A 20,539-nucleotide genomic window follows, 5' to 3' on the forward strand; every position below is an offset into this window, starting at 1 on the left:
GATTTCATTATGAATTTACCATTTATTCAACTCTGAAATTATAAAAATCATATCTGAAAATCGAGTAAATATAAAAGAAACAAGGGAAAGAAGCAAACCTTGGATTACGACCAAGCCGTTGTAGCTTTCACAATGCAATCCACATCATTCGTAAGCATTGTAATTCTCGTTTAGTTTCTCCAATTCCATGTCCATCCCTAAAAATAATTCAGTAATCAACACAAGGAAGATTGAAAGTGAATTAGTGCCGCTATTTGCGCTTTCTAGGAAAACAAATTAACAAGATAAGTTGATGCCTTTAACTTACAGAGAACAAGTAGTTTGTAGAAGAGGAGTGCCAACTAAGCCGTTGAAATTCATCCTCTCCTCGACTAATTTGAATTGAGAAAGCTGTGTCCTGTACGTCCTTGCACATAGAGTTAGCGGTTGGCTAAGTCATAGGTGTGCACCCATGTGTGCCCTGCTAATGCAAATGACAGACGTCCAATTTAATAGAGAGACTCTCTCTCTCTCTCTCGTGGTCGACAGAGTTTTTTGTTAGGGTGATTCTAGTTGGATCTCTGAATTTGCTATTTAGACATTTCATACTTAGTACACCTTAATTTATATTTTAGAAAACTTGAAAAGCTATGTAGATCAACCTCCTTATTTTTACCAAAACACATGAGATACAACAATCTGTTACTTGTTTTAGGATCATAAATTGGGAGAGAATTGAGCTGTGCTTTTATTGATAATAAGGGTCTCTTTATATAGAGGATTACAAGCAAATAATCAGTGTCTTACAAGAAAATATAATCGTACAGTGATTAGGATATCTACAAAGATATCTGTAAGACTAACCTTATTACAACTCAGACAAGTAATTAGAGTTTGGGCCACATACATAAATTAGATTTCCTTAGACACTCCCTCTTGTGTCACCCAAACATGGTGCTCCTCTCATTGCCTCGTCAAAAACCTGTTAGCTCAAAAATCTTCTCGGCCACGTGGCACTCGGCCGAGGTCTTCTTGGCTTACACGTGTCCTTCTGCCTTGGTGACGTGTGCGCGGGCGTGCCAACTCGCAACTGAGAGGCCAAGCAAGGTTTTGATCTAGGTTACAGAGTTTGCACTAATCTGACTTTTAATCAGTCGACTGTGGGGCGAGGAAAGATCGATCTCTACCATGGGGTTCTCTCTGCCTTGGATGCAAAGACTTTACACGATTCGGCTTTGCTAGCTGGACTGTTCGTGCTGTGCAACTCGGTGAGTGAATGTGAAAGTGTGAGTGATAATTGATAAATCAATTGAATGCAGATACTCACCAGTCACAGTAAAAATAAAATCAAAGTATAAGGTGTTACCCTGATGCCTTGAGCTAATATGAGTACGGACGAAGAAACACATGAACCCTAAAAACTTGTTTATATGATTTTCTTAATATGATTTGTGAAAAAGTAAATGCAGGAGAGTAGATGCAAAGAAATCATGTGCAGGAAAAATAATGAGCAAGGAATTAAAGAATGACAAAATAAATATGCAAGAATCACTACTAGAATTCTGTTCATTTACATCAGTCCAGAACCGATGTAAAACTAAATTCTGACCGATGTCTTTGTGGCTGATGTAAAAGATATAGACATCAGTATAAACACGTTTTTAACCGATGTCCCAGACAACAACCAACATCGATTCTAAAAAACAAATCGATGTATAATCATTATAATCTTATATGTTAACTATATTTAATTCTTCATATTTTCACATTTTATGCTAAATAAAGTATATCTCGAACAATACCTAAGTGAACATTTAAATCGATTACAATTTCAGAAATGATGTCTAATACACTCGTAGACATCAGTCTCCAAAAAATACTAGATGATCGTGTCCATTTTTACGTGCATCTTGCCGCCTTATTCTCCTCAGAACGATGTATGTACCTTTAGGTAACCTCAGTTAATCTATTAAGAATGATGTTTTATGTTACTAGGAACATCGCTTTTCGTTAGTTGAAACGATGTCTAGTAGTTTCGTAGACATCATTTCTATTTTACAAAACTGATGTTCTGTATTTCAAGGTAAATCGGTTTACTCTATAACAGCTGATTTGTACGTTGACAATAGATAACGGTTTGGTGTTTAGATATCGATGTGCATTGGTTTTGTGTACATCGATTTTTGGGTGACATATCGATATGTTCATAATTATGAGACATCAGTCCAGTTTTAGATACTGATTTGTAATCTCTGAATTGACATCGTTTTCTTTGACATTAGTGTTTTGTTTCCCATTTATATACATCAGTTCATATATATAAGAATGATGTGCAAGTAATCATCTAGCTGGTGGTACTGGAAAAGACCTAGAAATACATTTCTCATATATCATTCAAAAATTGGGGTTTTCCATTCATTTTCTCATCTTCATTCATGATTCTACATAATTCACAAACCAAAACCCCAAAACCTACAAAGGCTAGCCCATAAACATAATAGCAACCAACTATATCAGTTCTACATATATACACCAAACTTTCCTTCAAAGCAAAAACTAGCTAGCCTTACTCAAAAATTTCTTTGTAGCCACAAGTCCTACACCCAACTCTGTATATAATCAGCCACTTCAATGCGCACCTCGTCAATTTGAACTTGGCTATATGATTTGCGCGTCTTTACCGCCCACTAGAAATGTATTAAAGAACATATAAGTCACAATGGGGCTAAACAAGCTAATACGTAATTAAACCAAAATGTTTTTCATAATAATGCATATACGTACCTTGGTTGGAAATGAAAGTATCTCATCCTCTATAATTTCCTTCATGTATCGCATAACATAATAGCCACACTCAACCGCACCCGGTTGTTTAGTTACGCCCTATTTATTCAAAGTATTGAATTAAGGCATATATCGACATACTAGATGTAATGTATTATCTCAGCCAATTAAACACATGTATAAGCCTTACCGGAAGCGGTTTTACTTTAGGCAGTTTGTTGACCCTTCCAGTTTCAGCATTGAAGGTTTTCACCACACTACACAACCATATTATCATTACCCAATTTAAATGCTACTTGGTCGGCTATGTAAAAAAACAGCTCAATGTATATATTGTAATACTTACTTCATCACCGAGGTCTCCCATTCTTTGTAATGGACTGGTTTTGGCAACGGATACAACATGTAGATTTCACCTTCCCATAGGATAGTTAATATCCAATGCTGCCTGCAATAAAAATGAAGTCAACATTATGCAAAATATAAAAGCAGTTTAATAATACCAAGTATACTAAAAATATTGCAGCATTACCCCGGATTGTAAGGCATAAAGAAAATACGATCATATTTTCCCTCTTTTAACCGATCAACTAAGTACCGCACAAAGTCCGGTCTTTGACAATTATATGTAGCTGCCTGATCAACAAAAGCAAAGGTGTCCAAAAGGTCCCTTTCAGTAATAAGTTCATGCAAGTACCTGTGTCAAAAGCTAAGACATGAAATGCAGCAAAACCCTATAATCCATATCACTTTTCCAAACATAACCATTTGCTAGACTAGAATAAATATGTTCGAATTTTTCCACAAAAATCTAGGATCAAAGTCTTATATATAGTTGAAACTTAGCTGATATCACTTAATTTGAATAGTTGCATAAACAAAATAAGAATTATTGCACTAGAGAAAGTGAAGCTTACCCCTCATATGCTGCTATAACTCCTAGGCCAATCCACTCCATCTCCAACAGATTAATCACATTCTCAGACAAGATAAAGAGTTGCGTGGGTTCGCCAAACACTTCTTTAGAAAACACCATGCTTATTGAGCTCCCCGTTTCTTTCATGATAGTTGTTGCATGTTTATACAACAACTTGCAGCGCTTCGGCACCCACGGATTAATCTCAATTTGATTAAACAATGACTTGAAGAATTGCGGAGTCTTCTTCTTTTTCTGCAAAACCCCATAAATTTTACATCATTAATACCATAACCCAACTGCCATTATCTATTGGTAACAAACTTCTGCCACTATTCTTCCATAACAATTGAACTGTCATAAAAGATGCAACAACATATTGATGTAATTAGAGCTGCACCTTGTTTTCTATAAAAAGATAAAATAAATTAATGAATAATCAATGAAATTTTATGATAAAGATGAGAAACTTTTGTCATTTATTTGGTGTTGCAGATTCAACTTGCTGATAACATAAAGCTATACTTTCAGTTTTGGTTCTCTCTCAAGTGGTAGCATATATTGCATTCAATTGCTAAAAGATGCAGCATATAACATGTAGCAACTAAACAACACCTAAGCCAATAAACTAATCATAAAATGTACCCAAGTCAAAACCTACCGAAATAGAAAACTCATCAACCAAACGTACCTTAAACATTGTCCGCACAACAAGATCGTCAGGCCAAGCTACGTGACTCCCAAGAGCTTCCCTAACGAATTCCATCTCACCCTCGATGGGGAAAGGAAGCACCGCATCTGGTTTTAGTATACCATCCACCGATACACGAACAGTTCCCTCCTTCAATGGAACTCCATGCAGTGTCTTGCTTAGTTCGCCCTCTTTGAATACGGAACCGAAAGCAACTATATTATTGAAAAAGCTACAGACAATAAATGCGGATATTGGGTTTAAATTTGTCATTAAAAGCTACAGACAATAAATGCTGATGACTAATAAAAAGAAAAGGGATTCTTATATATTGTCAATAATATCTTTTTTAATGTGTATGCAAGTCGATGTACAGTACAGCAAATTGTACTAATCCAATAAGGAAAAGTGTTATGACTCCTACTTTCCGGTTGTCATTGATAGAGGTTGGTTAATGGTAGGATTCATAAAAGGAGTATGATATATGTTGAAATCAAATGTAAATTAACACATAGCCAAAAACTCCTCAGCTCCATTATCTCCTTCAGCGTATTGTGCATAATTAAACAACAAATCTCACAAACAGACAAAAAAGATGAAACCTAGAGATTAACAATTAAAACACTTACTTGCTTCTTGTCGTACACATCCATGTTCTTGTTGTATTCAACCTTCCTCTTCTCTGCCGCGCCTAGTAGGGTGCTTACTATCTAATTTTTACCTAAAAGCAACAATCAGAAAACAATTGGAGAATATTCCAGCAATAAAAAAATTATTTACAAAAAGAAAGCCTGAAAACTCACAACATCAGACAACGATTGTCATTTCTCACCACCAGTTTTGCCACTCTGGTCAATAACGTAAAAGAAAATATAATAGACTAATTAAAATCATTCAAAATTTGACCAAAAAAATTTCATATTTGGAAGAATTTAGCATGTAGATCTGGGAAATGAGATTGACTTACAACAGCATCTAATTTTTTGTTGGAATGTTCCTTCCTGTGCCCCTCTCTAAACACCTGCCTATTCAAAACCAAAACGAAAAGTCAGCGAAATAGATTCGCACCTTAAAACAAAAAAGGGGGAAATTTTCACAGATCTAAAAAATTCATGAACATGCTCAAACTGTCAAAAGTCACTCCTTTCTCTACTCAATAAAATGAATCCCACAACCCTAGAGAGATCATCACTCGATATATATTATATACTAACCATAGCCACAGTTTTGAACTTATAAAAACTTATCAATTCATCCAATTAAGTAACCAAATCTATTACACTCAATTCACCTCGAAAATTGATAAGAAAGCTAGAGGAATGGAATTATACACAGAAATTTCACTTTCATACTACATATCCTTTCATCTGTGATAACTATACTAATAATCATTGATCACAATGTTCATTATACCACAACAACACATTGACTCCATACCTGAATAATAATAGAACTTGAAACCAATAGCAAATAACAGATACAGGAACAATGGCTGAAAAAACAATTGAGACTCTCCTTTGCACAGAACCTACAAAACCAAGAAGCAACGTTTGCAGGTGGGGCAATTGAAACACAAATGTAAACCAAAGATATAACAAGCATTACCAAAGGATCCAAAAAGCTTCAAGAAATAACAAGAGGCACCTACATCTAGAAAAAGTCCCAGAGCTGTTTCTGACATTGCAAAAACCTGCAAAACCATATTAAGAAATACAAGGGATTATAGCCAGCAACTAGAAAGACTGAATAACTCAACCTTCTGATTTTCCTTTAAAAGGTACAGCAAACAATCTAAATATATTTCTAGATGCAAATCCTAATTGCATCCCACAATAGCACTAAAACTGCATTCAGTAAAACTTTCTTACTTCAAATGGGAGGTTAATTGATAAACCTACAGAATTCTCAGTTGCAACACGGAGTCTACCATGGATGGAAGCACCAGCCCCACCTCCCATGATAATTCCATTCAGAATTGAAATCTTCAATGAAGGGCGGATACAAGAGTGGAGGAGGTTACGTGAAGTAGGGCGGATAATTGGAGAACTGAGGTAGTTTGTATCTCTTTACTGCACAAGACCCAATTACTGCGTGTCTGTAATCAAACAAGCCAAGTAAACAAAGAATCTCAGTGTCTAGATATATAGCAAGTTCTATGAAATCAACTACCTAAACCTCTCACCTCTCTGTAAATAAATAAAACAAACTCCCAATCTTTTATGAGGTTCACAGATCCAATCTCTTCTACAATTTCGCAACTCGATATGAACAAAATTGAAAGCAATACCAAAAGAGAAGCGACTGGGTCACCAGGAAGGATCTTTATCAGGGTTGTGGCTGATGACAATATATAGTATATATAATCACTGAAAGCCTTAGTAAAAGTTCCACGGTTGCCGATGTGGTGCTCGACGTTGCAGACAACAGCTCCCTATAAACCATGCTTTTTCAAAATGAAATCCAATTTGAGCCTCAGCAGCTCAAATTCACAAACCCAGAAGCAAAGTGAAAGAGAAACAGACTCTTTTGGATGTTATTGTTGCCCTGAAACACACGTCACCCCTGAAATGAATAAAAGCTAAGAAGCTGAGAAGCTAAGACTGACATCGAATCCACATACATCAAACAATGGGACACATTATGAAATAATACCGAGGAAACAGATTACAGCTGATAAAGCACTACACCAAACAATGGGACACATTATCCACACAGAGGCTCCCAAATTTTTGTCCTTTCAGAAAAAGTTCATTTCCTCACAAGCCCAAAGTAATGAGCAACTCCATAGCTCTAAACAACTTAAACATCCTTCAATATTTCCAAGCTACCAAGCTCAATGTGAACCTCACAAAATAAAAAAATTCACCAAACCCTAAAAACCATAAAGCGAGTTACTTTCACGGTTTCACCTAAAGCAAACCCCAATAACACAGAACCAAGCATGCAATTAGATACCAAATATCAGCTTTACGAGCTAAAGAAGTAGAATCGGAGAAGCACAAACCATAAAATTGACTCAATCAAAATGGAAAGCAGCACATTTAGATCTGGGAGATCTAGGAGAGAACGGAGATAGGAAATCAAACTTGATGGAGCCGTTTTGGAGGTAAACGGAAGTTGAAAGGCCGGTGATAGATCTGATTGGGTGCCGGTGATGGGTGTGGTGTGTCTCTCTCGCCCTAGAAAAGTAGAGCTACACTTCTGGTGGGTGAGAAGCGTAGAGAGAGAGAAGGGGAGAAAGAGGTGAGGATGTTGTTATCGTTACAGTCGTCGACGCCCTTCAGGAGCTAGAAGAGAAGCTTCTTGACCAAATCGGACTGCAAGGGTTTGACGGAGACAGTCAGGGACCCCAAATTCTAGCCTCTAGTAAGTAGTAGTCTTTGTGATAGGAGATTGAATCGGCGGGTTGAGGAGCAGATGGTGGAGAAGACCAGAGCTAGCTATTGAGCAAGGTGGAGAAGGAGCTCAGGATTCGGAGCCTCTTTAATTTCTTCGACTCTGCCAATCTCAGATCGAGCCCAGGGTCAGGATTCAAAGTTGTTACTTTAACCTTAGATCAAGGTCGGAATCTCGGCGCTTCAAATTCCGTTGGAGAATAGAGGAGGGAGGATTGTGATGGTGAGGAGGAGGAGGAGAAGGAGCCCGAGTCTGGGTTGAGAATGGAGGTCGAGAATAAGCTTAGGGTTTGTGTTTCAGTTTTGGGGCCAGGAGCTCTTTTTGCCTAAGTGTGAAAATTTTAAGTTTTTGTCCCCGTGTCCTTCAATTCACTAAAACACTTAGCGCGTCCACGAAAATGAGGTTCCCGCAAATTTTCAAACAAAACTTTTAACACCGGTCATTTTAAGAACTGATGTTAATAGTATACATTTAAATCGGTATTTTTCTAAAACGATGTTAACTTACTTTTTTACATCATGTGCAAGTCTGACCGATTTAAATGATGTGATGTAAATGAACAGATTTCTAGTAGTGAATGTAAAGTGTAGGAAAGACAAGAAAGATACCAGTAAGTAAAATAATTGACGATAGATAATTTAGATTGATAAAGTGTAGAGATGCGATAGCGAATTTGAGAATATTGAATTTGTATTGAGCTGTTGTGTTTTTGGTCATGGACTTTTAACAAAGATGTCTACGGCCCCTTTTATAGTACAAAATAAATAAAACAAATACAATCTCAACTTTAATTATGAGACTAGATTGATTACAAATTGGATTCTATGAATAAAATTCCTTTGATGTGCATAACTGGCAATCAACCATCATGACTCTTCAACCATTATTTTTGTAACAGACCATCATGACTCTTCAATTAATGCTTATTTTTGAAACGGCCACACTTAGTGCTGCAATGTCTCTGAACGTAGAATTTGTCATTCAGTAGCTTTTATTTGCTCATAATGTCCTGCCATCAATGTCCCTGGCCAATTGAAACGGGAATTGGATAGGAATTTCTCAGCCACAAGTAAATTAGAAATCGACTCATTTGAGTCGGATCTTGGCTGAGGTGAAGCGAGTTGGACCTCGGCTGGAGTAAGCCAGGCTGAAGTGAGCTGGGCCTCGGCTGAGGTGAAGTGAGTCCGACCTCGGGTGGAGTGAGCCAGGCTGAAGTGAGTCGAGCCTTGGCTGAAGTGAAGTGAGCCGGACCTCGGCTGAAGTGAAGTGAGCCGGACCTCGGCTAAAGTGAGCCGGGCCTCGACTGAATATTTATTATATCAAAGCTCACTATGACCTGGGCCTACTTCATGTGGGACCCGGCTTAACGTCATGTAGGTCTTGCCAAATTTAGGTTCAAACAGAGGCCCCCCCAGTCCACTACTAGCTATTTGGCCTATAGCCACAACCAGATTTTAGTGGTCATTGGGTCTATTGGGGACTGAGTTCAGTGGGTATTGGCCTTTAGGCACAAATATCATGTCCGACTCTAATTGTACCAACTCCATTTGGGGTTTTTACCAATTAGACACTGAAAAATCTGTCCGTCGCACATGAGGCTCCAATATTCACGCGCGGGTCTCACCCTCATTCTGACACTGAACAATTTCTCTTCTTATTTTATTACTTTCTATTAGCCATTACTTTTGCACTCGGTGGCTAATGTGTACCCACCTCTATTTTAATATTTCTCATTCTTGTCCGTGCCCATATTGATTCCACAACCAAAAAAAAAATTGCTCCGATCCATCAGGCTCGGCACAGTATTATCCAAGCGTAGCAAAATGGAATTTTTTTTTTTCTAGTCTGAATTGTTATAACATTATTGTATCAACAAAATGCGAATGGAACCTCACGTGCCCAACAATCAGATAAACATATACGTCCAAGGGGAAAAGAAACAAGTATTATAAATTCCTCTCAGTCTCTCGCAGCTGAGAGTCAACACTTAGACAAAAACTGGTAAAATTGTTTACCTATCACTAACTTTGGAAACTCTATTAACAAGTGGAGAGCTGGTGATCTTCAATGTCTTCCTTTCATTATTTGTGGTTCTCAGATAATTCAATCAATGCAAACAATATAAGCTCCTCTCCCTGCAAGCATAATGGACATCTTATACACAGCTAAAAATGCATTACAAAGGCTCCTTAAAGAAGGAAACAAAATATTACCTGACCAGAAGTGATCATATTAGATCCTGTATGAGTAGATAGATCCTTGTCACCACCAAGATCTTAACTACATAGAAAATACAAGTATGGTGGTACATAAGAAACCATTGGATTGAAAACAGACATGCGATAATAAATGCATATCACACTAGTAGGAAGCTAACATTAACAAAGATATCGACAGTATGTCTCACTACACCAAAAAACGAAACACACAACGGGTAAAAATCATTGTCTGATTTAGCTGATAACTGTTGTGTATCGGCGCGTTGTGTGATTAAAATTTGCACAACGGTGTTGCATGATATACAAACACACGACATCTTTTTGTTATCACCGTTGTGCCTTCTCTCGGAAGATGCCAGGCACAGCTGCCGCACAACATGGTATGTGCATCCTTCATACAACAGAACTTGTTTCCAAGCTGTTGTTGGAAAGCCTAGTCAGACAACGTGTTCTATAATTTCACCGTCGTCTGATATAGCATCACACTTCAGTTGTACACAATGGTTGTTGTGTGAATTGATTTTGGACAACATTGTTAAGTTCTTATCGTTGTGTGATTGTAAATCAGAAGACATATTTTTTTTTAAAACCATTGTGTGATATGTTAAGAATGCATTGAGTGAATGACCCAATTTTTTGTATTCAGACAACGTTGGATTGCTACACTATAAAACTGTTGTACGATCATTTTCATTTGCTCTATTTTGTGCATATATAGCTCCATTGTACCTAATGAATAGTGATTAATTGGGAACAAAACTGATTGCAAACCATCAAATGAGTAACCCAATCCATACTATAAACTTCAAATGTAAAAAGGGAGCATTCCCCAATCATCAAAGCCAACATTAAAAGAAGAAAAGCATTCTATAATACATGCCCATCTACTTAGGACATCAAAAATTGATACAAATACATATTGGTCCAAAACAAGATAGCATTCTAGTGCCATGCCATTAAAAATATCCATAAACCATCAAAAAATAATATGATTAATGAAAAAAACATGAGCAGCTGCTGCATGTGAATATTATATGCCAGCAGAAGCAGAAAATGGTGCGCCCATAGGATCAATATTTTCCCTCTCTTGTGACTCGACCCTGTATAGAAAAAGAAAAATTATTATTAGTCACAAACAAGTTAGGCCAAGTACTACTACATTGTGATTGTTGGCACTTCAATTCAACTTCTTCAAGCGATGGAATAGAGGAGCCAGATTTGTAAAAAAAAAAAAAGAGATTACTTGATCTAACTTCTAACTCACAAGAATTGAAGCACAAGAATAATATCAACTCATGTGAAAATTAGTTTCTAGGACTGCACTAAATTACAACTTGTACGCCAAGTACAAGACAAAGCAACCCAGAAAGCCAAAACTAGCATATGGAAGTGAACAATAATAAATTATGGACCAATTGAACTATGAAACTACACATTGAAACAAAAAAAAAACTATGAAACTACATAAGAAACTACACACCTTTATAAACATGATATTGAAAATTAATTATATGAACAAGAAAGCCATTTCACTCAAAACCGATCGAAATCGATAAAGACATTACAGTTTGTGGTACCTGTGATAGTACTGGAAGGGAGAATGAGCCAGCTATGGAAGCCAGATCCGGACATGCCACTCCACATCAAAGATAAACAAAAAGCTACATAAATCACCACAATATCATCAATTTAATTTTACAGAAGTGAGTCATTGATTCTCTCCCTAAAAATATGAATAAAACCCATCCCAGAAAAATATGCAAGTAGTTAGGCCCAATCGTACCCATTAGAGTAATGGAATCACAATGACATCAGAAAAGTAAAGACAAAAATTTCTTCTACTTAGCAACATACAAAGTTCACACACACACACACACACCTATGTGTACAACTAGTGATTCAATTTTGATCATTAGGGGGGTGGAGGTATTCACGTACTCAATCCTAGTGTTTCTACATTTCAAAGAACTGAAATTGTGATTGGAGTGTCATTGTTTTTATTATAAAACAAGCTTCTTATAACTTACCAGGGATTAACATTCAAAAAGCATATCCTCCATGAACTTCCCGGAAGTAAAAACTTATTTCAGTAGATCCATATAACATTGAAAGTCCAAATAGAACAGCTACTACCACGGCTAAATGCTGCAAAAACACTAGACTGCACAAGAGCAAACACAATGTCATGTGCTGCTACAATTTCAATAATTTTTGACCTCTTTTGCAAAAAAGGCAGAACCATGGCACAGGTAGTCTATATCTATCAGAGTTTACAACGATTTTTATGACTAATGAAGCTTAAGTGCATTAAGATTTTCCGCAAAGATTGTTAAAAGAACCGAATACAAGTTCCAAACTTCAATCTTCAATCTTCAGTCACAAAATCCTACTTTTAGCCAAAAAAATAAAATAAAATAAAATAAAAACAGAGAAGTTTTACCATGCGGTCAGCCAAAGTATCACAGATTTTCAAGGTCTTGATCTGTCTGTAATTGCTTAGCTCTTCAAATAGGTTCTCATCGAGATCTTGCACACAAAAATCAGATAAAGAACTTTAACAATTTTGGTTAAAGTCAAGGAGTAGAGAGCTGAAACTGGGAGTACAACTTTCTCAAAATCAATATATATATATATATATATATATATATATATATATTTCCAAATTGAATGAACTTTAGGTATGAAAAGGTAATGTCAATACAGTCCAAACTGTTGCAAGAGTAAGTCAAACTCATTAAAACTTTTAAAAACTAAATGTAGGAACTAACCTAGCATGGTCAGACAATGAACAGCAGCAATGGTGGTTGTTATATGGTTTTTTCAGAAAATTTAACTTTTTAATGTCACAACATATCTATTGAACCATTATCTCACTCTGCTCAACCTTTGTTTTCGATTTCTGGATCTTATACATGATCGAGTTCCGGCCTCAGAGGATCACAAAAGAAATAAATAAACAAAGTAAAAGAGCCACAACATATCACAACAAAAACAAATTAGCCATATATAGCAAAAACAATACTAATGGACAGAGTTCATTAACAAGCCTCCATGGCTTGCGTACCGGCAGTAAGAGAAAAAGGGGGGGGGGGGGGGGGGGGAAAGAAAAAAAAAAGAAGAGGAAAAGCTATCGAGATCATGTACTATTACCTGCTCCTTATCTTATGGATTAAGAAGCTTCTCCATTGAAGCTTAACGTCGCTTGATGTACTACTTGAACTCTATGTGACAATGGTTTATCTAGCGAATGAAGACCCACAACACGATCAGGGTCCCTAATGGCAGCTTTTAGCAGTCCATCCATGAGCATCTTTAGATGAATAAGGGGTAAAACTTTCAACCCAGGATGGCAGCTTACCATGCTGCATAACACTAGATAAAAAAACATATCAACATTTGTCAATATTCATTCCCCATTCACAGAAAAGTTGTGCCTCAAACTGTTGTGATGAAAGCATAGACCACGAACAAAATAGATGGTACATATGAAAAGCCAATTAAATAAAAGTAGTTGAGTAGCTAAATGAAAAGGGGCTGAGGAGCAATTACTTGAGAGTGCTGGGTACCAACACCAGCAGCAGCACCGTTTGAACGAATGCCGATGTAAGTACTTATGTAATTTCAATAGTCTTAACAAAAATGAAATAGTCTAACATCCATCTTCGTCCTTCAAGAATCACACTATAATCCAATTTCAATGGTCTAACTGTTACTATATATACACAGATACTAAACTGAGGATCAGCTAATTTGTTTGTATAAACAAACAAATTAATAAGTACTTGAATGTCTAGAGCAAGCTTAATGAGCAGATAGCACCATATCATGCATGGATATAAGCTAAATAGCACCAAAGAAGAATTATGGCACACAAATATATTCAAGGATTTGAGTTTCATTTCAGCATAACATTAACATGTAGATCATACATACAAAACCAAAATAACTTGGATTTTGATAACTCACATTTTGAGAACCATTAAAAGTGGCAACAGCACTGGAGCTCCACCAAGTACCAACAACTTTTGAAGCTTCCAATGCGGGCGTAGGAGCAAAAGCAGAATCACGGATGGCACATCCACCTAATTGCTCCCCATTTCTGAATGGCCCATACCATTGTTCACAAAGAACTCTAAGACTCTGCAATACCATCTTCATATTGTCTATGCGAATCACCTAAATTATCCTCACACGAGACTCCTTATCTTGAGGATTGATCAAGCAATACTCTACTTCCAACAGCTTATTCAAACTCTTATCCTCCACTGGCAAAACAGACACATAACATCCACTAGACTGATACGCAAAGGTAGAAACTTTGTTGTTCACACCACCCACATTCCTCTCAAGAATGCTGTACCGTGTAGCAGCATCGGCTTCACATCCAACTGTGGGAAGTAGCTCTATCGTCTTGTAGGCAAGAACTTGGTCTTCTGGGTCAGCAAGAGTGGGACATTGAGTCTGCCAGTCGAAAACCTTAACCTCCCACTCCCTGTAAGTATCAGGCACAACCCTTTCTGGGAGTTCAATCGGGTTCCCTTCTGTTGTGAAGTCTGCTCCATAACCATCCCATTCACCGGGCACATTTCTGGAAAATTCAGACCACGCTTTGAACAAATAAAAAAGATTCACGAAAGACAGATTGAATCATAATACATCTTAATCACTTCAAGATTACATTCTACACTTCATTATTTAACAGGAAGAGTAGAGATATTTAACCCCAAACATCTCTTATCCAAAAAAACTGGGCATTTTCTTTCTTTAGAAAATTGTACAGAAATTAATTAAGCTTTTCTTTCTATTCTATTATACAAGTTACCTCTATACAATCAAAACCTAATTTCAACTGCTCTGCTTTGAAGCACAGAAACTCTTGTACCTTGATTGAATTTGCGAACACAGGGGCTATCTACGCCATCACAGACAAAGATGGAGCAGCAAATTTAATCAAATCCTACGCCAAGAATCAGATCAAACTGATATACAAATCCAAATCGAGCAAATAACATATACATATGGATTGAATTGAAAGATTGTTGGGATCAAATTCAAAAATTCAAAACGAAAAATTCAAATTGAAAACCCTAGATTACTGACCGATGAGCTACGAGGAGAGGAGTGTAGAGCGTCAAGGATTAGAGAGTCTACTATTCGATCGAAATGGTGGGCATTTGAAGAACCGAATCAAAAAATTCGAAAGTGAGTCCCTTGACAAAGTCTCTGATATCGTCGGAGACACCGAACTTATGGAGCTCCATCTCCGATGGCTCACTGGCGAAGGAGGAGGCGAAGGCGAAGGTCGAGGCAGATTTGACAATTGAGAGGTTGGAGAGCTGAGGGGGTGTGATCTCGAAGATGGAGAGTGACTTGATTTTGGCAGAGGAGCTGGTAAGAGTTTGAGATTTCTCGAAGCTTTTGACGGAGGGAGAAAGATAAGAGTGAAGGAGTGATGGCTGAGTCAAGATAATAGAACCCTAATCTCGGCGGTGATGTGTGTAGGCGAAGATCATGATGTAGATGGAGGAAGGGATTGCGGAGACAAAAGGGAGAAGAGTGATCTAGGAAAAGGGACAGTAAAATGCGAGAGATGATGTTTTGAGGAGAGATGCACGAAGAAAATGTCATTTGTTAATTTGTTGAAGTGTTATTTTGTGCAAGTGGGAGATAATAGCTATCAAGGCGCGGGGGTTTGTTTATTTTTGTTTTGTATTCATGAAACAGACAACACATATATGAAGTTATGTTGTCTGATTATACATTGTTTAAATTTGAGCTGAGGGAGCAAGGAGAGATAGTTTCCGCCAATGTGCAATCATAGTACTAGTTTTGGTGTGATAGGAGCATAAAATGCGACGTTATAATGTTTAACTCCCTATATTTTGCTAAGTTATTTCCTTTATCTTGATCAATTTAACTTAGTTAGTCTTTTTCAGGTGAAAATGGAGTCTCAAAGTCCAAAAATGGCTAAGGAAGGCACAAGTGGCGCAGAAATGGAAAGAAATGAAGAAATGGAAGTTCTCCCAGTTTGACTAGGAAAAGGAATCCTAGTTGGAGTAGGAATCAGAAGCTGACTTGGATTCAAACTCTTAAGTCGCGGAAATTAGAAGTTCTACTTGAACAGGGAAACCCAATTGTACTCAAATATGGAATCCTAGTGTGATAAGGAGTCCCTGTTGGATAAGGATTACTCAAGAAGGTTCCGGAAGAGTGTAGAAGAATCGCAGAAAAGAAGTTTGTATTCAACTAGGAAACCTACTTGCATATGGAGTTCTACTCATACTAGGAGAGCTATGGAACGATCATGAAGCATCTAGAAGTCTCAAGAAGGTCATATGCCATGCACATGGAAGAGGAAGCAACAAGAGATTCGAATTACAAAGCAATGTGGAATTTGGACTTCTTGTTGAGTTTGGATTGGAATTGCCGTGATAATCTTGAAGGTTCTAGGGAGTTCTTGACGTTTTTACTTCAGAATAGGCGTGGAAGACATGTGAGAGGCATGTGATGCAAAGGAAAACCGAATTGGACTCAACTTGTGCCTTAAAAGTAAAATCCATTACAGATTCGGAAATCTGCCTGTGCAGATCAGTCAACTTCAACGGAGTGTCAAAAATCGCTCAGAGCTCAGAAAATTATGATCTTTATATGGTTGGAAAGCTACGGATGTCTAGTTTCCAAAGCGTTTTACGGTTCATCAATATCTATTTTCTAGAGGAAGTTATGGCCGTTTTAGTGGACTGAGGTCAATCCTGCCGGAAATCTGTTTTGAGAGAAAGAAGTCCTAAATCAACACGAACTAAGAGAAACCAAGTAGAAACGAATTGGGAGTGCCTTGAGACGTTCTACTATATATACCTTGTGTATTAGACGTTCAGGGTGACACTTTATTCTCCACAATTTCGTTTCTCACCGGTTTGCTCTTGAGTTTCAGGTTTTTGCATCTACAAGTTCCTAGCCGTGCCATCCTCCATCCTAGCCGTGAATTCTACCTTGTGTTGCTGCCTTGGATCTGCTTTGGACCTTGGGACGTAGTCAAGGGTTGTTCATACCATCTTCCCTATGTTTGCTTTACGGTTTAGTGTTTTTGTAGTTGTATTTTCTGTTTTGTTTTCCTTATGTGTAAAACCGAAACCATGAGATAACTTTCTGATTTTTGAATGCGATTTTGATGTTCTTTTCAATGATTGATTGGTTTATGTATGTTTAATCTTTATTTGTTGCCGAAATATGGAATGATAATCTGGTTTTGTTTTATGGAAAACTTTTATGTGTTCTTGTTCTTTGGGTGCGCAACTTAGAATGATTGCATGTAATTGGAGCTAGTAATTAGGTGAACGCTTGTTGATCCTAGTTCAATATGGTAGTAAAGGCTTTGTACAAAGGTCGAGATCAGATTATGCATGTAATGAAAAGACTTGCTTTGAGTACTTGAATTTGCATGTTTATTGACTAAACTTTCACTTGTGCTTAATGATTCGAATGCATGAGATCATGAGTTGCTTTGATTGTGTGATACCTGCATTTGAAGTATATTGTTTAGGCGCTTGTTCTACTCAATTGTGTAAAGGGAAGTCATATAAGGGACATTGGGCGCTTGTAACTTTGTTTCTTGGTTGATATCGTTTCATGGTAACTAAAAGATTAAAGATTGCATGAATGGGTTGTTCTTGATTAGTTCTTGAAAAATTGTTCTTCAAAAATTCTTCTTTTCCCACCTATGTAAATAGAAACGTTTTCAATCTTTGTTTATTTTCTGAAAATTTATGTTTTCAATCTTCAAAAACCCCCCTATCTTTATGTTTTCTTGTTTGTGTAAATAATTAAAATTAACTTAGACTTTAGGTAGCATGTTAACCTAGTTAAATAAAATAAAATAAAATAAATAAATGTTTTTAAATTCGTGAATAGTGTCTCCGTGAATAGTAAATATGTGTTTGTTTTAGTTTTAGTGTTTTTTTAGGAGTTTGTTATGTGTTTGTTATGTGCTCCTATTTTTTAGGGATTAGCTCCTAAATTTTAGGGAAAGTAGTTAGAGTTAGTTTTGACTTAGTATTTTGTGTTTGACTTGGTAAATAATTTGTTTTCTTAATAATTAAGTAATCCTAATTAGTATATGACTAGTAATCCTTGTTGTATGTGGATTTCTAATATAACTATGACTTGTAAAATGTATTCTAGTAGGAGTAGGATTCCTAATCTAATTATAACTTGGATTCTTTGTAAATTTTGAATTGTTATAAATATATACTTCTATTTTCGTTTGTCTTGTAAATTCTTCTCCTTAAATTTGTTTCTCACATGTTAGCACCCTCAATCCCCGGTTTAGAACGATCCCTGCTTATCCTATACTAACGCTCGACATTTTCAGGGTTTAAATTGGCGATTGCTTTTGCACGTATCAATTTTTGGCGCCGTTGCCGGGGATTGAAAAGTCTTCATGTGATGAAAACGCCACTAAGGTATGATTTTGGTAAGGGATTATGAACTATTATGGAATAGGTGAAGTCTCGTTTGTTGATATTAGCCTTAACCCCTTATTATCACCTGATTCAGGTCTTTTAAGGTTGAGGGCGGCTTTTATTAACACTTGAAAAATGTCTTGCACTTAGGCCTTTTCTTATCTAAGTAAGTATAGCCTATGTGAGATGGTGACTAGGAAGGGGACAACGTCCATGATGGGTTTTGAATCCAGAAGTGCAATCAAACGAGCCTAAACCACTATGTGGGAGTAGCTTGTGCCAAAATGGTTTCTACCTCTCATGTTCGTCCTCCCCCGCACTGGCCATTTCAGTAAGGTTGCCCAAAGGATTTGAGAAGAAATATGTGTGGAGGCAAGGACTTGGGCTGCACGTCCAAAACAATAGTTCATGATGTCTTATTGAAGTCATATACTTAGACAATTTTCGAGAATAGTTGGGTTTGGTAAGAAGTTGTGAGTCATAATGGACTAGGTGAAATATTCTCTTGTTAATACTTGTCAAAGTTTTGTTTATCAAGTAGGCACACTTTATTAGCATAGGGTGTCTAGGTTGATTGGATACGAGAAGTGCTAGCAAAGGGTCTCGTCCCCTGCTAATCAAGTGAGCTGAGCTCCGCCAAAATCGTTCCTCTACTACCTGGCTCTGTGTGAAAAGAGTAACCAAAAGATAAAGGGAAGGGAGACTTGTATTAAAACTAGAATCTTTGGGCCGTATGTCTAAACCTTGATTCACGATTGCTTATTGGAGTTAACTACTTAAAGATTGTAAAAATTGTAAAACTTGTATATATATACATAAAATTTCATTGGTCTTGTATATATTCATACTTGTGATGTTTTGTTATGTGTATATATTGGAATAAATGGAGATACAAGTCTAGGCTGAAAGACTTTAAACATTAAGCGCTGCATGGGAGGCAACCCATTTCAACCGTAGCTATGGAGGAGCCATCAACGCAGATTTGCTTTCTTGAACTCTTTCCATTCTCTTTTATTTAATTTTGTTTGGTTTTAGGATTTCTTGCGTTAGCTCTTATTCCATGCTTGATTTATGCTTTGCATGCTTTATACTTGTTTATACATTGAGGACAATGCATGATTTAAGTGTGGGGGAAGGGTTTAACGTTTCACTTTGTTTTTAGATAGTTAGTTTGGGTTTAACGTTTCACTTTGTTTTTAGATAGTTAGTTTTGTGGTCTAAAAAAAAAAAAAAAAAAAAAAAACAAATTTAAATATTTTCGTCATTTTAATAATAATAAAAAATTCGTCACTGTTCACAAAAAAAAAAAAATATTCTTTTTGTTTTGTTTTGTGATTGAGTCTTAGGATGCCCTTTTAACTGTCTAGGATGAGCTTATATCTCTGAAATTAAGGCTAAAAGAGGATCACAAGATTGAGATAATGTTTGATGATATTCTTTGGTTAATTATGATGTATGAAAAGCATATGAATGTGTAGTAGATATGGTGCATGCGTAACTTTGATACAGAATATGAACATGTGGAAGATAAGTTGTGATTCATAATAACTTTTGTGAGAATTTGAGCCATGTGCCCTTTCTTTGTTGAGTGATTAATGAAAAAAATAAATATACTCTTATTTTCTTGGCGATGATTTTGTTGATCTCATTATTCTTTCATCTTGATTGATTACTTGCCATAGATTAAGTTTGATGGACTAGAGAATGCTAGAATTCACTTTTATGCTTGTTGAAACTTTTATCAATACATGTCCTTGATTCTGGAAAGGATAAAGGCAACTTAGGATTTTTACCACCATAGCCAAATATAGCCTGTGTCCCTATTTGTGCCCGTCGTGGGACTCCCTTAGTTAACCATTTTGAGCCTACGTTAAACCTTTTATTTCATCACCTTCAAAATTCCTTAACCTTTAACCCTAGTATAGTTATATCCTTACCCTTTGTTCTAAAGACTTAGTGGAGCATATTTTTGAGACTTTGCTTGGAGTTTTGGCGTCAAGGATGACTTTTGAAGACATGAAGAAGTTCAAGTGTGGGGGTAGACTTGTCCATAAGAGAAAAAGTGTATGTAATTGCTGAGAAAAAAAGGGAA

This window comes from Rosa chinensis, chromosome 4 (assembly GCF_002994745.2).
Source record: "Rosa chinensis cultivar Old Blush chromosome 4, RchiOBHm-V2, whole genome shotgun sequence".
NCBI classification, from domain to species: domain Eukaryota; kingdom Viridiplantae; phylum Streptophyta; class Magnoliopsida; order Rosales; family Rosaceae; genus Rosa; species Rosa chinensis.